The 12,383-nt window shown below is 39.0% G+C and overlaps 1 long non-coding RNA gene across 2 annotated transcripts in view; it reads right to left on the reverse strand.

The window, feature by feature from the left end:
• Positions 1–12,383, reverse strand: part of LOC110358674 (uncharacterized) — a 115,000-nt gene that overhangs the window by 35,244 nt on the left and 67,373 nt on the right. The gene's annotated exons all lie outside the window — the stretch shown is intronic.

Below are 12,383 nucleotides of genomic sequence, written 5' to 3' on the forward strand. Positions count from 1 at the left end.
CAGAATTTCTTCCTTTGCCATTAAAACAAATTTTAATGAATTTTATTTTGCTAATTGTCTTGAGCTGCTGTGTTCATGATTCATTAGCTATTGCCTAATAGTCGTCTTACCAGAATAGGGTTTTGCAATTTGTCTACATATTTAAGAAAACAAGGCAGCACAGAGGTTCATTGGCTTCCCTCTGGACTGAATGAGTGCAAAAAGTGTGGATAAGGTAATGCCATGTTTCTGGCCTCTTTGACCCCAAATGTTAACTAGGAGAGTTGGCAGAAAGGGATGGAGCTCTGAATGATCACAACCAAATCACATAGTATGTAGAAGATTATGTATCACGTTAGCTGCTGATTTTTGAGGGTTTAGAATTTTTTAAGCACCACATCATGTTTATAAATGTGTAAAGGGTGAGTGTCAGGAGGATGGAGCCATGCTCTTCTTGGTGACAACCTATGATAGGACAAGGGGCAATGGGTACAAACTGGAACACAGAACGTTCCACTTACATATGAGAAGAAACTGCTTCACAGTGAGGGTGACAGAACACTGGAACAGGCTGCCCAGGGGGGTTGTGGAGTCTCCTACTCTGGAGACATTCAAAACCCGCCTGGACACCTTCCTGTGTAACCTCATCTGGGTGTTCCTGCTCCGGCAGGGGGGTTAGACTAGATGATCTTTCAAGGTTCCTTCCAATCCCTAACATTCTGTGATTCTGTGATTCTGTGATATGCTATGTATCCCAAAGAAATCCAGCCTGCTTGCAGTCCACGTTGTTTGATTATAGATTTTTGGAGCATAGTCCTTTAGAAAATCTGTCACTAATCCTGAAAGAAGTGTGTCTGATATAAAAATTCATTACTGGAGTTTCTCCTTTTTGAGGCAGCTCTGCACCTTCCCTCAGAAGCAAAAGAATGACATGTAACCACAAAGATATACAAAATTATGAATAACTCCCACTTTATTTGTCAATATAATATTACCATGGAAACCAGATGACTAGGCAGCTTATGTTTTTCATCTCATAATGAAACTTGAAGCTTCCAAGCTACATATCAAATATTTTAATTGTGAACTTTTGATGAGACCTTTAAAATAAAAGAACTAGGGTTTTGTTTGGAGCTGGAAGTCCAAAACTGATATTGAAAATAAACTACATCCATCTCTGTTTGATAACAGAGGTTTTCTTTTTACAGTGTTTTTTCAAAATATTTTGTTTGTGATGTAATAAAAGATTATGAAGAAAGACTAAATTTTTCTCTGTTGTTAATAAACAAAAACACCATGTAAGTTGTAATCTCCTTTGGCTTTCTACTATACTAGTTCTGAATACCTGCAATATCACTTGAGGCTGCTGAGAACACAGTTGGAATTTAGGTCTCCCTTTACTTCTTGGTTTGAGAATGAATGACCCCTCTTAAGACACCAGAACATTCTGGACTGAAGTAACTTTTATTTATAACAGGTTGTGCTTAGCAGTCTCATAGAATAAAGATCTACCTCCTCCTTTCCTCTCAGATATTTTTCTCACCTTAGTTTTTGTCATTCAGAGTAACACCAGAATATCACAAAGGAACCAGACCCTGGAGAAGTGAGTCTCTCTTTTTTTTTCCTTACAAATACTTTATACAATCTCTGACACCAAGGCAATAAACAGGTAGGAGGAAGATGGTTTAATTTTCACCTTACACCAATTTTGGACCACCTAACATAATGAAAACAGGAAGCTGAGACAAAGTAGAAAAATAAGCTGAGGAAATAATTTTATGAGATAGGCAAATAGGGTTTTGTCTTTCAGTCTTCATTTCTAAGTGACAAAATAATGTCTTGAGCAGCTCTAATCACAGGAGGACACTTCAGGGAAACAAGTAAGTGCTATGGTTGAAAAACTGGACCAGTGATACTGGTGGACTCTCCTCTTCATAGGACATTTTTGTTGTCTTGTTTTAAGTGTGAATTTACAGTGGAAGTTTTGGGGTGGGGAGTCCATTACCTGTTTGTCTCCATTTCCAGCCTCCCTGGAAAAGAATCCCAAGGCAGTTACGCAGCAGCCGGAGCATGTGTTGAGGCCTTTGCCAGCCCAGGCTGCTCCCATCCTGCTGCTGTACATGGAGCGCCGCCTCATCGCCTGAACCTCTTCAGGAAGAATGTCTCCAGCAGGGGACATGGCACAGGAAAGAGCTTCATTTTGCCCTTCCAGTGTCTCTTCCAGTTTATATTGAAGATGAATCATCTTATCTCCCAACTTAATGTCATAGGTTTGCTATTTTGCTTGAACAGCAAATCATTCTGGAGACTAATTACATCCTCCCTGTTTGCAGTCAGTGAATTATTGAAAGGCAAGCCAGTCCCTTATAAAGGCTGTTTTCCACCCTGAGTCATCCACATAGGATTCCCATTGAATTCAAAGAGAATTGCATGCACTTATCCAAGGGCAGAATTCACCCCCAACTTCAGACTGTGAACTTAGTAAATTCTTGAAACCGGCTAGCTGATATGCCATAGGAACTGTACTGACCTCAATATATCTCCCTGAGATGGTAATTAAGGAATGTAAAACAGAGCCTTCTAGGAACTCACTGCAAAGAACAGAAAGTGATACTTGAAAAGAATGGCTTCAGAATCCATTCCCTGTACTTGCAAACAACTCCATGCCTACACTTTTTAGATTTAATACTATGCACATTGCCACCTTTTAACTTTCCAAGAATGAAACACTGAATGTGTTTTTGTCTTCTCAAAATGTTTACAAGAATACATATAGTATCCAATGAGTGGAAATAATAAAATATAGTAGGATAGTGCTCATGGACAATGGAACATAATCCATCTATGTAATTTTAGAGGTATTTGTGATTGATCCCTGATCAAATACTGATGTTGAAAGAGTAGATGTTTTCCTACAATAAAATATATAGGTAGTGATTACATGAAGGGATGTAAGATGCCAAGATCCTTCATGAAAAATAATTCCTGTCTGTAGCTGTGATAAATTAACACAAAAACTTGTCTGTAGACGTGGTGTTTTCAGCAGGTTTTTTTTAGGGGTTGCAGGTGAAAAGGGGGTCTATATATCAAGGAACACATGGTAAACAGCAGAAGTGCCTCTTGTGCTTACGATTTCTTGTAGTCATAAACCAAATCTGACTGCGTGCTATCCTGAAAGGCTTCTTAGAGATCACTCCTGTTATGTTTCCTTTCAGAGCAAGTAACTCACCATCTGAGCCAAGCTGTATTTCTTTCTTCTTGCAGGGCTGCCGTCCCTAGCAGGCCTCTCACTGAGGGCAGGCAGTTGCTTTACCTGTTTGACTCATGGGAGACTGGTTAACCCTATCCTCACTAGCCATTTACAAATTATCATAGGATAAATTAAAGACTGTATCTCAGCCATCCCTCCATTGTGAGGCTCAGAAATCACTGCCAAAAGTGAATATCCCATGATCTTCTGAAAACTCAGGGTTATGTAATAACTCGTTACCTACCTGGTAAAAAATATGTGGATCATTCATATTTGTGCTTTATTGAAATTTAACTGAATTCCAACTCTGTAATCCCATATTTCAGATCCACTGCTAAAACACAGATCAGCTGATTTGGAACCCTGACTCTGAGTTTTTCACAAATCTAACTTAGACTTGAGTTTTAGTTCTGGCCAGGCTTTCTGCCACCACTCACTCCTCTGTGCTGTCGTGCACTCTGGAGGCTGGATGTCAGCCCAACTTCTGTCTCTGCTTTGTACAGAGGAAAGTGGTGGTTCTAGTTTTGTCCTACAGTTAAGGTGCTCATAAGGCTAAGAAAGATACTGCTGTGAAACATAATATCATATTCTATTCTGTTCCATTTCTATTCCAGCGCTATCATTTCTGCTCACGGAATTGCACTAATTACCAGTGTTGTACTAAATGTTTTATTTACATCTACAACTTGCAGATCTTGTATGCACTAGCATTTTGCAAATTCATATTTCATCCATGTTGTTTATTTGCATAATCATAGTATTTTAGAGTCGATGAACTGCTTAACTATATTTTAATGAAAGTATTTAACTATATAGGTATGAGGCTTTCTCATAGCTATACCTGAATTTAGGATAATATTAAAAATTGATAGTTACAAGAGTATTACAGAACAGCAAAACTGTTTCATCTCTTGCAGTTACAGTACAAAATACCAGCTACTTCAGCTTATATTTGTCCCCCTGCTTCACTTTCACTTACATTATGACATGTTTTCTTTAAGATAAATTATTAGTCCGCCCTTTCAAATGTAAAGCTTTAATCCTCAGAAAAACTAAGATAAAGTTCAGTCATTAGGCTTTGGTTAGTATCCACATTTTATGTATAATATATAAATAAATGTTGAGAGAAGAAATTAGTCAAAAGTTAAAACACGCATGAAATTAGTGTGAATCTAGTATTGATAATTACACTACACATTTGCTTTAATTCCCTACATGAATCAATTTGTTCCAACTCTTCCTTCCAGCATGTCTCCTGCTCATATTTAGTCCTTCAGCCAAGTAAACAGACTAGTCAGCTTTCCTTAGGTGGGGACACAGGAATGAGCTTTAAGTCAGCTCTTTGCATTTCATCTGTAAGTATTCTGCTTATGCTTTTGGAAAAAAAAAAAAACCAAACATATTTGCTACCTCTCTAAATTATTCTAATACATAAAAATATCTAGCCATTTTTTTGTAAATTGTGATTAACAGCAGAGGTTTGAAGGCGTGAACTGGCACAACAGAGAATTTTTATTTGCTCTGCTGCATATCAAAAGGGACTTGTGTCAGGAAGAAGAGGAATAATGAATTGATACTTTGACAAAAGCCCGCACAACTTTTGTAAGCCCAGCTACTTCTTGGTACATCAGTATTATTATCCTTCTTCTAATCATTAGATGAAATACTTCAGCACTCTGAGGACTATTATCTAAAAAAAAAAAACCCAAAACCCAAAAAACAACACAGAAAAAAAATCAACAAAACAAGCCTCCAATTATTACTAAACACTGTCATATAGAGAGATTTTTCCTCTTTGATGACAGCTGTGTTCTTCACAGAATTTTTTTCTTTTTTTTTTTCCATTTCTGGAAATACTGATGACAGATACTTTTGGCATGTTGTGCATCTCTAAGTGGAACTGTAGTTTGGTATATTTACAATGTATTGCTTGAAAGTATATTTGTGTATGATCTTCTCAACAGGAAGTATAATTAACAGCAGAGAATTGATAAGCCTATTATTATTATTATTATAAGAAGATTAATTTCTTTATTCCAATGATTTGTTGTGTCTGTCCATTTAAGAATCACAGTTACTACAGTGTGGACTATGAATATTAATATTGGGTTGCTATGCTATCTACAATCATAAGTGATTTCACTGTTATCTGTAACAGTTACGCTAATCAGATCTAAACCTGGCCAAACATTTTTAATATAACCAGGCAGAAGATTGCATGAAAATTTTATGCTATTTTACCTCTGAAGAGAGAGAGAACATTTACAGTCTTATTATGTAGGATTACAATTTTTTTCATTAAAATACCTCAGCGGCTGAAATTGAGAACCATTTTTATTGAGGATTAGAAGAAATTCCAGCCTGAAAAACAAAACCAGATAGTTTGGAAAGACAAAGTTAGTCTTTCTTTAGAGCATGAACACTTAGGTAAAGTGGTTTATAAATAACATAGTTATCTGGTATTTGAAAAGTAGTGCAAAAAGTTTCATATAAGCGTGTTTAAGCACTGGACTGTAAGTACTTGAAGAACCTGTGCCATAGCTTTATCTGTCAGCACTTTGTTGTTAGGTCTGGCTGCTAATGAAGTCACTGAGAATTTTGCTGTTGTCTTGAACAGTGACCTTTTCCCCAAGTACAATTTTCCCAAACTAAGGAGTTTACCTGTCCATGAAAAAAAGGGCAATAAAACACAACTTCTGGAGATGGCCTCCAAAGACTGACATAGCTTGCCACAGCACTACACCCTGTATTGTTAAATGGCAGAGAGCCATTGTAAAGGCTATTTTTACAGTATTCTTGCTGATTCTGTTTGCTGTAAAGACTTACTAGGGTCTCACTGGTAACAATCCCAGTCACAACTGTCCGATGATTTGCTCCCAAGAGCCTGTGATATACAATCATTATAAACAAGGTGTGCAGTTTTCTGCCCTTGAGAAACATACCTACCAAGAAAGAGTACTTTTACAGTAGAAATTGGAATAAGCAGTAAAAAAGTGCAGAGTGACATTCAAAAATCTCCAAAAACTGCAGCTGCATCTAAAACATGCCACATGTCTACCAGTCAGTATATTCAAAATGAGTTTTTACAATTCAGCCTTATTTTATAGCCAAAGAGACAGGTAGAAATGGATGGACTTTGAGAAGTTAGGGATACATATGAAAAAGCTGAATACTATTTCTTTCTTGGTAATACCAAGGTTTATTATTGAAATATTCTTTGAGTTGTAGCCTGGACAGAGATTGCTAAATAACCAATTGGATTTCAGAACAATGAATGATGAGTTTTCTTGAGCAAAATGAAAGCCCTCAATACTAAAAATTCTTGTTTAGTTTACAACACTTTGCAATTCATTTCTGAATGAGAAAGTAGCATATTTTATTTATTTTTCAAGGTATTAGAGAAGACAGTATCAGAAATCTCAGTAATACATTTCTCGATCCAGAAAATATTTTGGCTATAACCTGATTTTGCATCTGCTTAAGATAGATCATTGGGTTAGCCTTCCAAGAGCTGAAAAATATATCATGACATAAATAGGAGAGAAGTTGAAGTTGAAGAAGTTGATGAGGCCTTCTACAGGCAGCTGAGAGTGGCCTCACAGTCACAGGCCCTGGTTGTCATGGGGGATTTTAACTTCCCTGATGTTTGCTGGAAGGACCATTCAGCCAGCCAGCCACAGTCCAGGAGGTTCCTCCAGTGCATTGCCGATAACTTTCTGATGCAAATGGTGGAGAAGCTGACTAGGAGAGGTGCACTGCTGGATCTCTTCCTCACTAAAAAGGAGGGTCTGGTTGAAGCAGTAAAGGTTGAGGGCTGCCTTGGTTGCAGTGAATGTGAGTGAAATGGTGGAGCTCAGGATCTTGTGTGGCAGGAACAGAATAGCAAGCAGAATTGCAACCCTGGACTTCAGCAGGGCAAACTTTGGACTTTTCAAACAATTACTAGGGGAAGTCCCATGGTCAAGGCTGCTTGAAGGTAAAGGGGCCTAAGATAGTTGGTTAGTGTTCAGGGACTGCTTCTACCGGGCACAAGAACAAGGAAGGGAGCCCGGAGACCTGCGTGGGGAAGCTCAAGTGGAAGAGGAGAGTTTACAGATCATGGAAGGAGGGGCTGGCCACTTGGGAAGAATATGAGGCTGTTGTCAGAGGGTGTAGGGAGGCAACTAGGAAAGCTAAAGCCTCCTTAGAAGTAAACCTTGCGAGAGGGGTAAAGGACAACAGAAGGAACTTTTTCAAATACGTGGCAGATAAAACTAACACCAGATGCAATGTAGGCCCACTGATGAATGAGGTGGATGCCCTGGTGACAGAAGATACAGAGAAGGCAGAGTTACTGAATGCCTTCTTTGTCTCTGTCTACTCTGCTGGAGGCTGTCCTGAGGAGCCCCGTACCCCCCGAGGCCACAAAGGAAGGCAGGACAATGGAGGAGTCTGCCTCGGTTGATGAGGACTGGGTTAGGGAGCAATTAGGCAATCTGGACATCCATAAATCCATGGGTCCAGATGGGATGCATGCATGGCTGCTGAGGGAGCTGGCTGAAGTCATTGCTAGATCACTCTCCATCATCTTTGCAAGTCTTGGGAAACGGGAGAGGTGCCTGAGGACTGGAGGAAAGCAAATGTGCCTCCAGTCTTCAAAAAGGGCAAGAAGGAGGACGCAGGTAACTATAGACTGGTCAGCCTCACCTCCATCCCTGGGAAAGTGATGGAATAACTTATTCTTGGTGCCATCTCAAGGCATATCAAGGATAAGAGGGTCATTAGGGGCAGTCAACATGGCTTCACCAAGGGGAAGTCGTGCTTGACCAACCTCATAGCCTTTTATGAGGACATAACGAGGTGGATAGATGATGGCAGAGTGGTGGATGTGGTCTACCTTGACTTCAGTAAAGCATTTGACACAGTTTCCCACAGCATCCTTATAGCTAAACTGAGGGAGTGTGGTCTGGACGATCGGGTAGTGAGGTGGACTGTGAACTGACAGAAGGGAAGAAGCCAGAGAGTCGTGGTCAACGGGGCGGAGTCTAGTTGGAGGCCAGTATCTAGTGGAGTGCCTCAAGGGTCAGTATTGGGGCTGGTATTATTCAATATATTCATCAATGATTTGGATGAAGGAATAGAGTGTACTATCAGCAAGTTTGCTGATGACACCAAGCTGGGAGGAGTGGCTGACACACCAGAAGGCTGTGCTGCCATCCAGAGAGACCTGGACGGGCTGGAGAGTTGGGCAGGGAAAAAAATCAATGAAATATAACAAGGGCAAGTGTAGAGTATTGCATCTGGGCAGGAACAACCCCAGGTTCCAGTATAAACTGGGGAATGACCAATTAGAGAGCAGTGTAGGGGAAAGGGACCTGGGGTTCCTGGTGGACAGCAGGATGACCATGAGCCAACACTGTGCCCTTGTGGCCAAGAAGGCCAATGGCATCCTGGGGTGTATTAGAAGGGGTTGGTTAGTAGGTCGAGGGAGGTTCTCCTCCCCCTCTTCTCTGTCCTGGTGAGACCACATCTGGAATATTGTGTCCAGTTCTGGACCCCTCAGTTCCAGAAGGACAGGGAGAGAGTCCAGCGCAGGGCAACAAAGATGATCAAGGGAGTGGAGCATCTCCCGTATGAGGAAAGGCTGAGGAAGCTGGGTCTCTTTAGCTTGCAGAAGATGAGACTGAGGGGTGACCTTATTAATGTTTACAATTATATAAAGGGTGAGTGTCACGAGGATGGAGCCAGGCTCTTCTCAGTGACAACCAACGGTAGGACAAGGGGTAATGGGTTCAAACTGGAACACAAGAGGTTCCGCTTAAATTTGAGAAGAAACTTCTTCACAGTGAGGGTGAGAGAACACTGGAACAGGCTGACCAGGGCGGGTGTGGAGTCTCCTTCTCTGGAGACATTCAAATCCCACCTGGACACATTCCTGTGTAGACTCATCTAGGTGTTCCTGCTCTGGCAGGGGGATTGGACTAGATGATCTTTTGAGGTCCCTTCCAATCCCTAACATTCTGTGATTCTGTGACTCCAAACGGTATAATATTATTTTACACATTATTTCATTGCTAATTAAAAAATACACTTCTGTGCTTGTTTACAGGAAAAAAAAAAAAAAAGAGAAATTAATACAAGTGCAATGGAAGGCAGTGCAAGCTCCATCTCAATTAATGAAAAATAGAACACAAGGCTATTATTGTACTTGTCTTGAATGTTGCTACATGACTACTGATTAAATTATACTACTCAAAACAAAGTAAAACAACAAAAACACATAAATGCTTGAATATATCCAATGACATTTACTGCGACTTTCAAGATGTAGCTAATTTTAGCATGGTATACAAAGCCAAGAAGACTCGAGTAGCCAAACAAGACTTGGCTAGAAAACACTTGAGGAATCAATGGGATCTGAAAATAATGCCCTATCTGCATTTTCAGGGGTGTTTTGATATCATTCCTGTCTTCCTACTTCTTCAGATTTTAGCCTGAATTTTTGTCTTCTATGAAAATGTGTTTCTTTCCTGTCCTTGGGAAGGCAGGACATCCTGAGAATCTCTCTAAAGTGGACCCCAGTGGGGACATGCAAATTTAAAGCATCTCACTGCTACTGCATTTAGGAAGAAGGAATGTCTATGGGGTAAAATAAGATGTGGTAGTAGCAAGGGGTGGAAGGATCAAGAAATGGGGTAATAAACACCGAAAAGAGCAAAAAGCATCCTCTGTCCTCTGCTTATGTAAAAACAGTGTTAACGAAATTGTGTTATAAACTAATTCAGAATCTTAGGCAGTAAGGGGCACATATAAACAGTATTTTGATATCTGACTTTGTGCTGAAAGGGAATTCCCTAAAGTTGGTGGCCAGCTGAATTCTGTTGACTGTGGTTGCAGTTCAGTACAGCTGTCTCTCCACCAACAAAGGATGCACATTTTATATGTTTGAACTTCAAATGTAACCCAGTTTCCCAAAACGTTCCTCGCTTTATTAAAATAAGTGTCCTCACTTTTGAGGTATCTGTACGAGATTGCCTTTCACCAACAATCATTATAGTGAACAACACAGCTGTTTCCTCCACTGTGGCCTGAGATGAGTGCATGTTCCATCCTGACTAAAGCATCAGTTCTAGCGAGATGTTTTGTGCAAAACCTTAAGTGGACATGAAGTTAAAATACATTGAAATATTGTATTCTCTTTCTAGCAAGAAAGGCAAATTCCCACTGAGAACAAATGTGTAATACACTGGCTAGGCTGTGCTCAGCTGAGCAACAGGAAAAAAACAGCAAAAGTGACTCCACCACCATTGTACTAACAAAGCTCTTGGGTTAATAGAGACCACTTTGACCTTATGGCACAAATTAACACTACCTCAGGGTTCCTTTCATTTAGGCTGCCCTGCCATAGTCTCTGATAGTCAGGGATTATTGGATGAAAGCAAACCAGTTTGCTGTGAACAGGGATTGAGGAGACCTTCAATCAATTCTTGATTACACCACAGAGTCTTTGATATTAGGAAGTATTGAACTTTATGTGCCTCCTGATGCTGTATGAAGAAGCAGCAGTAACATTTCTATACTTTATAAATGTGCTATGAAATTAATTTAATGATTTTTGTGAAACTTTGTGCATAAAGTCTCAGAAGTCCACTAACAATTTTGTCAGTCTTTGCACATCTGCATGGATAATGTGCACAAATGTGTTGGGTGAGGCATTCTCCAAAGTCCAGTTGTCTGATCTGTAGCAGTTAACACACTGCTCAGGGAAAACTTGGATGCCACAGAACTTTAATATTATGAAATGTGTACAAAGTCTGAAAAATGTAAGTGTATAATTTGAACAGTTTTTTCATTTGGGTGTTTATTTGGTTACAGAACTGTCAGTCAAAGCATATTGAATTTGTATTACTGTATACTAAATATTTGCTTTATTTTTAGTAATACAAAAATTAATTGCAAAGTTTGGAATGTCATTGTTTTTGTTGAGTTTTAAAGCAAATCCTCACTGATATTTTGACATACCTTGTATGCATGTATTCTATAAAAATGGAATAAAAATTTAGCCAACTGATTTTATTTTTTCCAAGAGATTGACATGTAGTCTGTGTTTCTTCAGGACATAATCTATTAAATATAGCCAGAAATCTCTGAAGGTAATTTTCTTACTAAATATATTGTCTGAAAAATTAGCATGTCGTATTATGTAGACAGACAGAAAATAACATTTGAGTTCCACAAAAAAACAGAGTTGATACATTGTGTAGCTAATGCAAAGGAAACAGAAGAGGTGGTGTTCTCAGTCATATCAAATATTTATGGGCTTATTGTAACATTAACAGTAGTGACAGCCTGCATTCAAAATGCTTTAGAGACTTCATTTGGTTATTTAGTTGACATATGTCCAAAATTCTATGCACTGATATCCAGAGTGGAAATTTTCACTTTAACATAACATTAGGAATACTCTTGTCTTTTATCCTGGAGAGAAATACATAAAAGGGGCTGGGGCTATTTCCACTCAATGTCTGCCTCATGGGTCAGAAGTGGGAGAGTGGACACGGGAGGAAAATCTTACTGAGGTTAAGTTTTGAAATACTATTTTTGGAGATTGATTTGCAGACTTTGAGTCTGTTATCAGTTTATGCAGATTTATGCAAAAATTTTTGTGACCTTGTCTTTGTCACCTGAAGTCATGTTTGCCAGATTTCACCAAAAATGCTGTCTCATTTCCAGCGTAAATAGGAAGCATTAAGCATATATGTGTACCTACCTGTATGCGTGTGAAAGTCGTCTTCAATTTTATGCTTCAGATTTGTTCCCTGCAACAACTGAAATCATAAATGTTGCTCTGTGGTTTCTTTTTTTTTGTCATCCCATATGAAACAGGGAAATAAGATTTTTGTCATTTCTTCTTCAATTACTGAAGCTCAGCAAAATTCTTTATGAACTCCTGCAGGTTTTACACCGGAATGTCTTATATTTTATGAAAATGGCTTAAAACAAAACTCAGATTGTCATATATACGTAGGCAGAGCAACATAATACATTAAAAAGAATGATAATGCAGCTACATGAATGATGTTTTATAACCAGCAATATATGTTGTATATAAATAATAATTACTTCTTTATTATTAATGCATGGCCATAAGTGTACATAGGCTTAAAAAGTAAAA

The sequence above is a fragment of the Columba livia genome, chromosome 5, assembly GCF_036013475.1.
Source record: "Columba livia isolate bColLiv1 breed racing homer chromosome 5, bColLiv1.pat.W.v2, whole genome shotgun sequence".
Taxonomy (NCBI): domain Eukaryota; kingdom Metazoa; phylum Chordata; class Aves; order Columbiformes; family Columbidae; genus Columba; species Columba livia.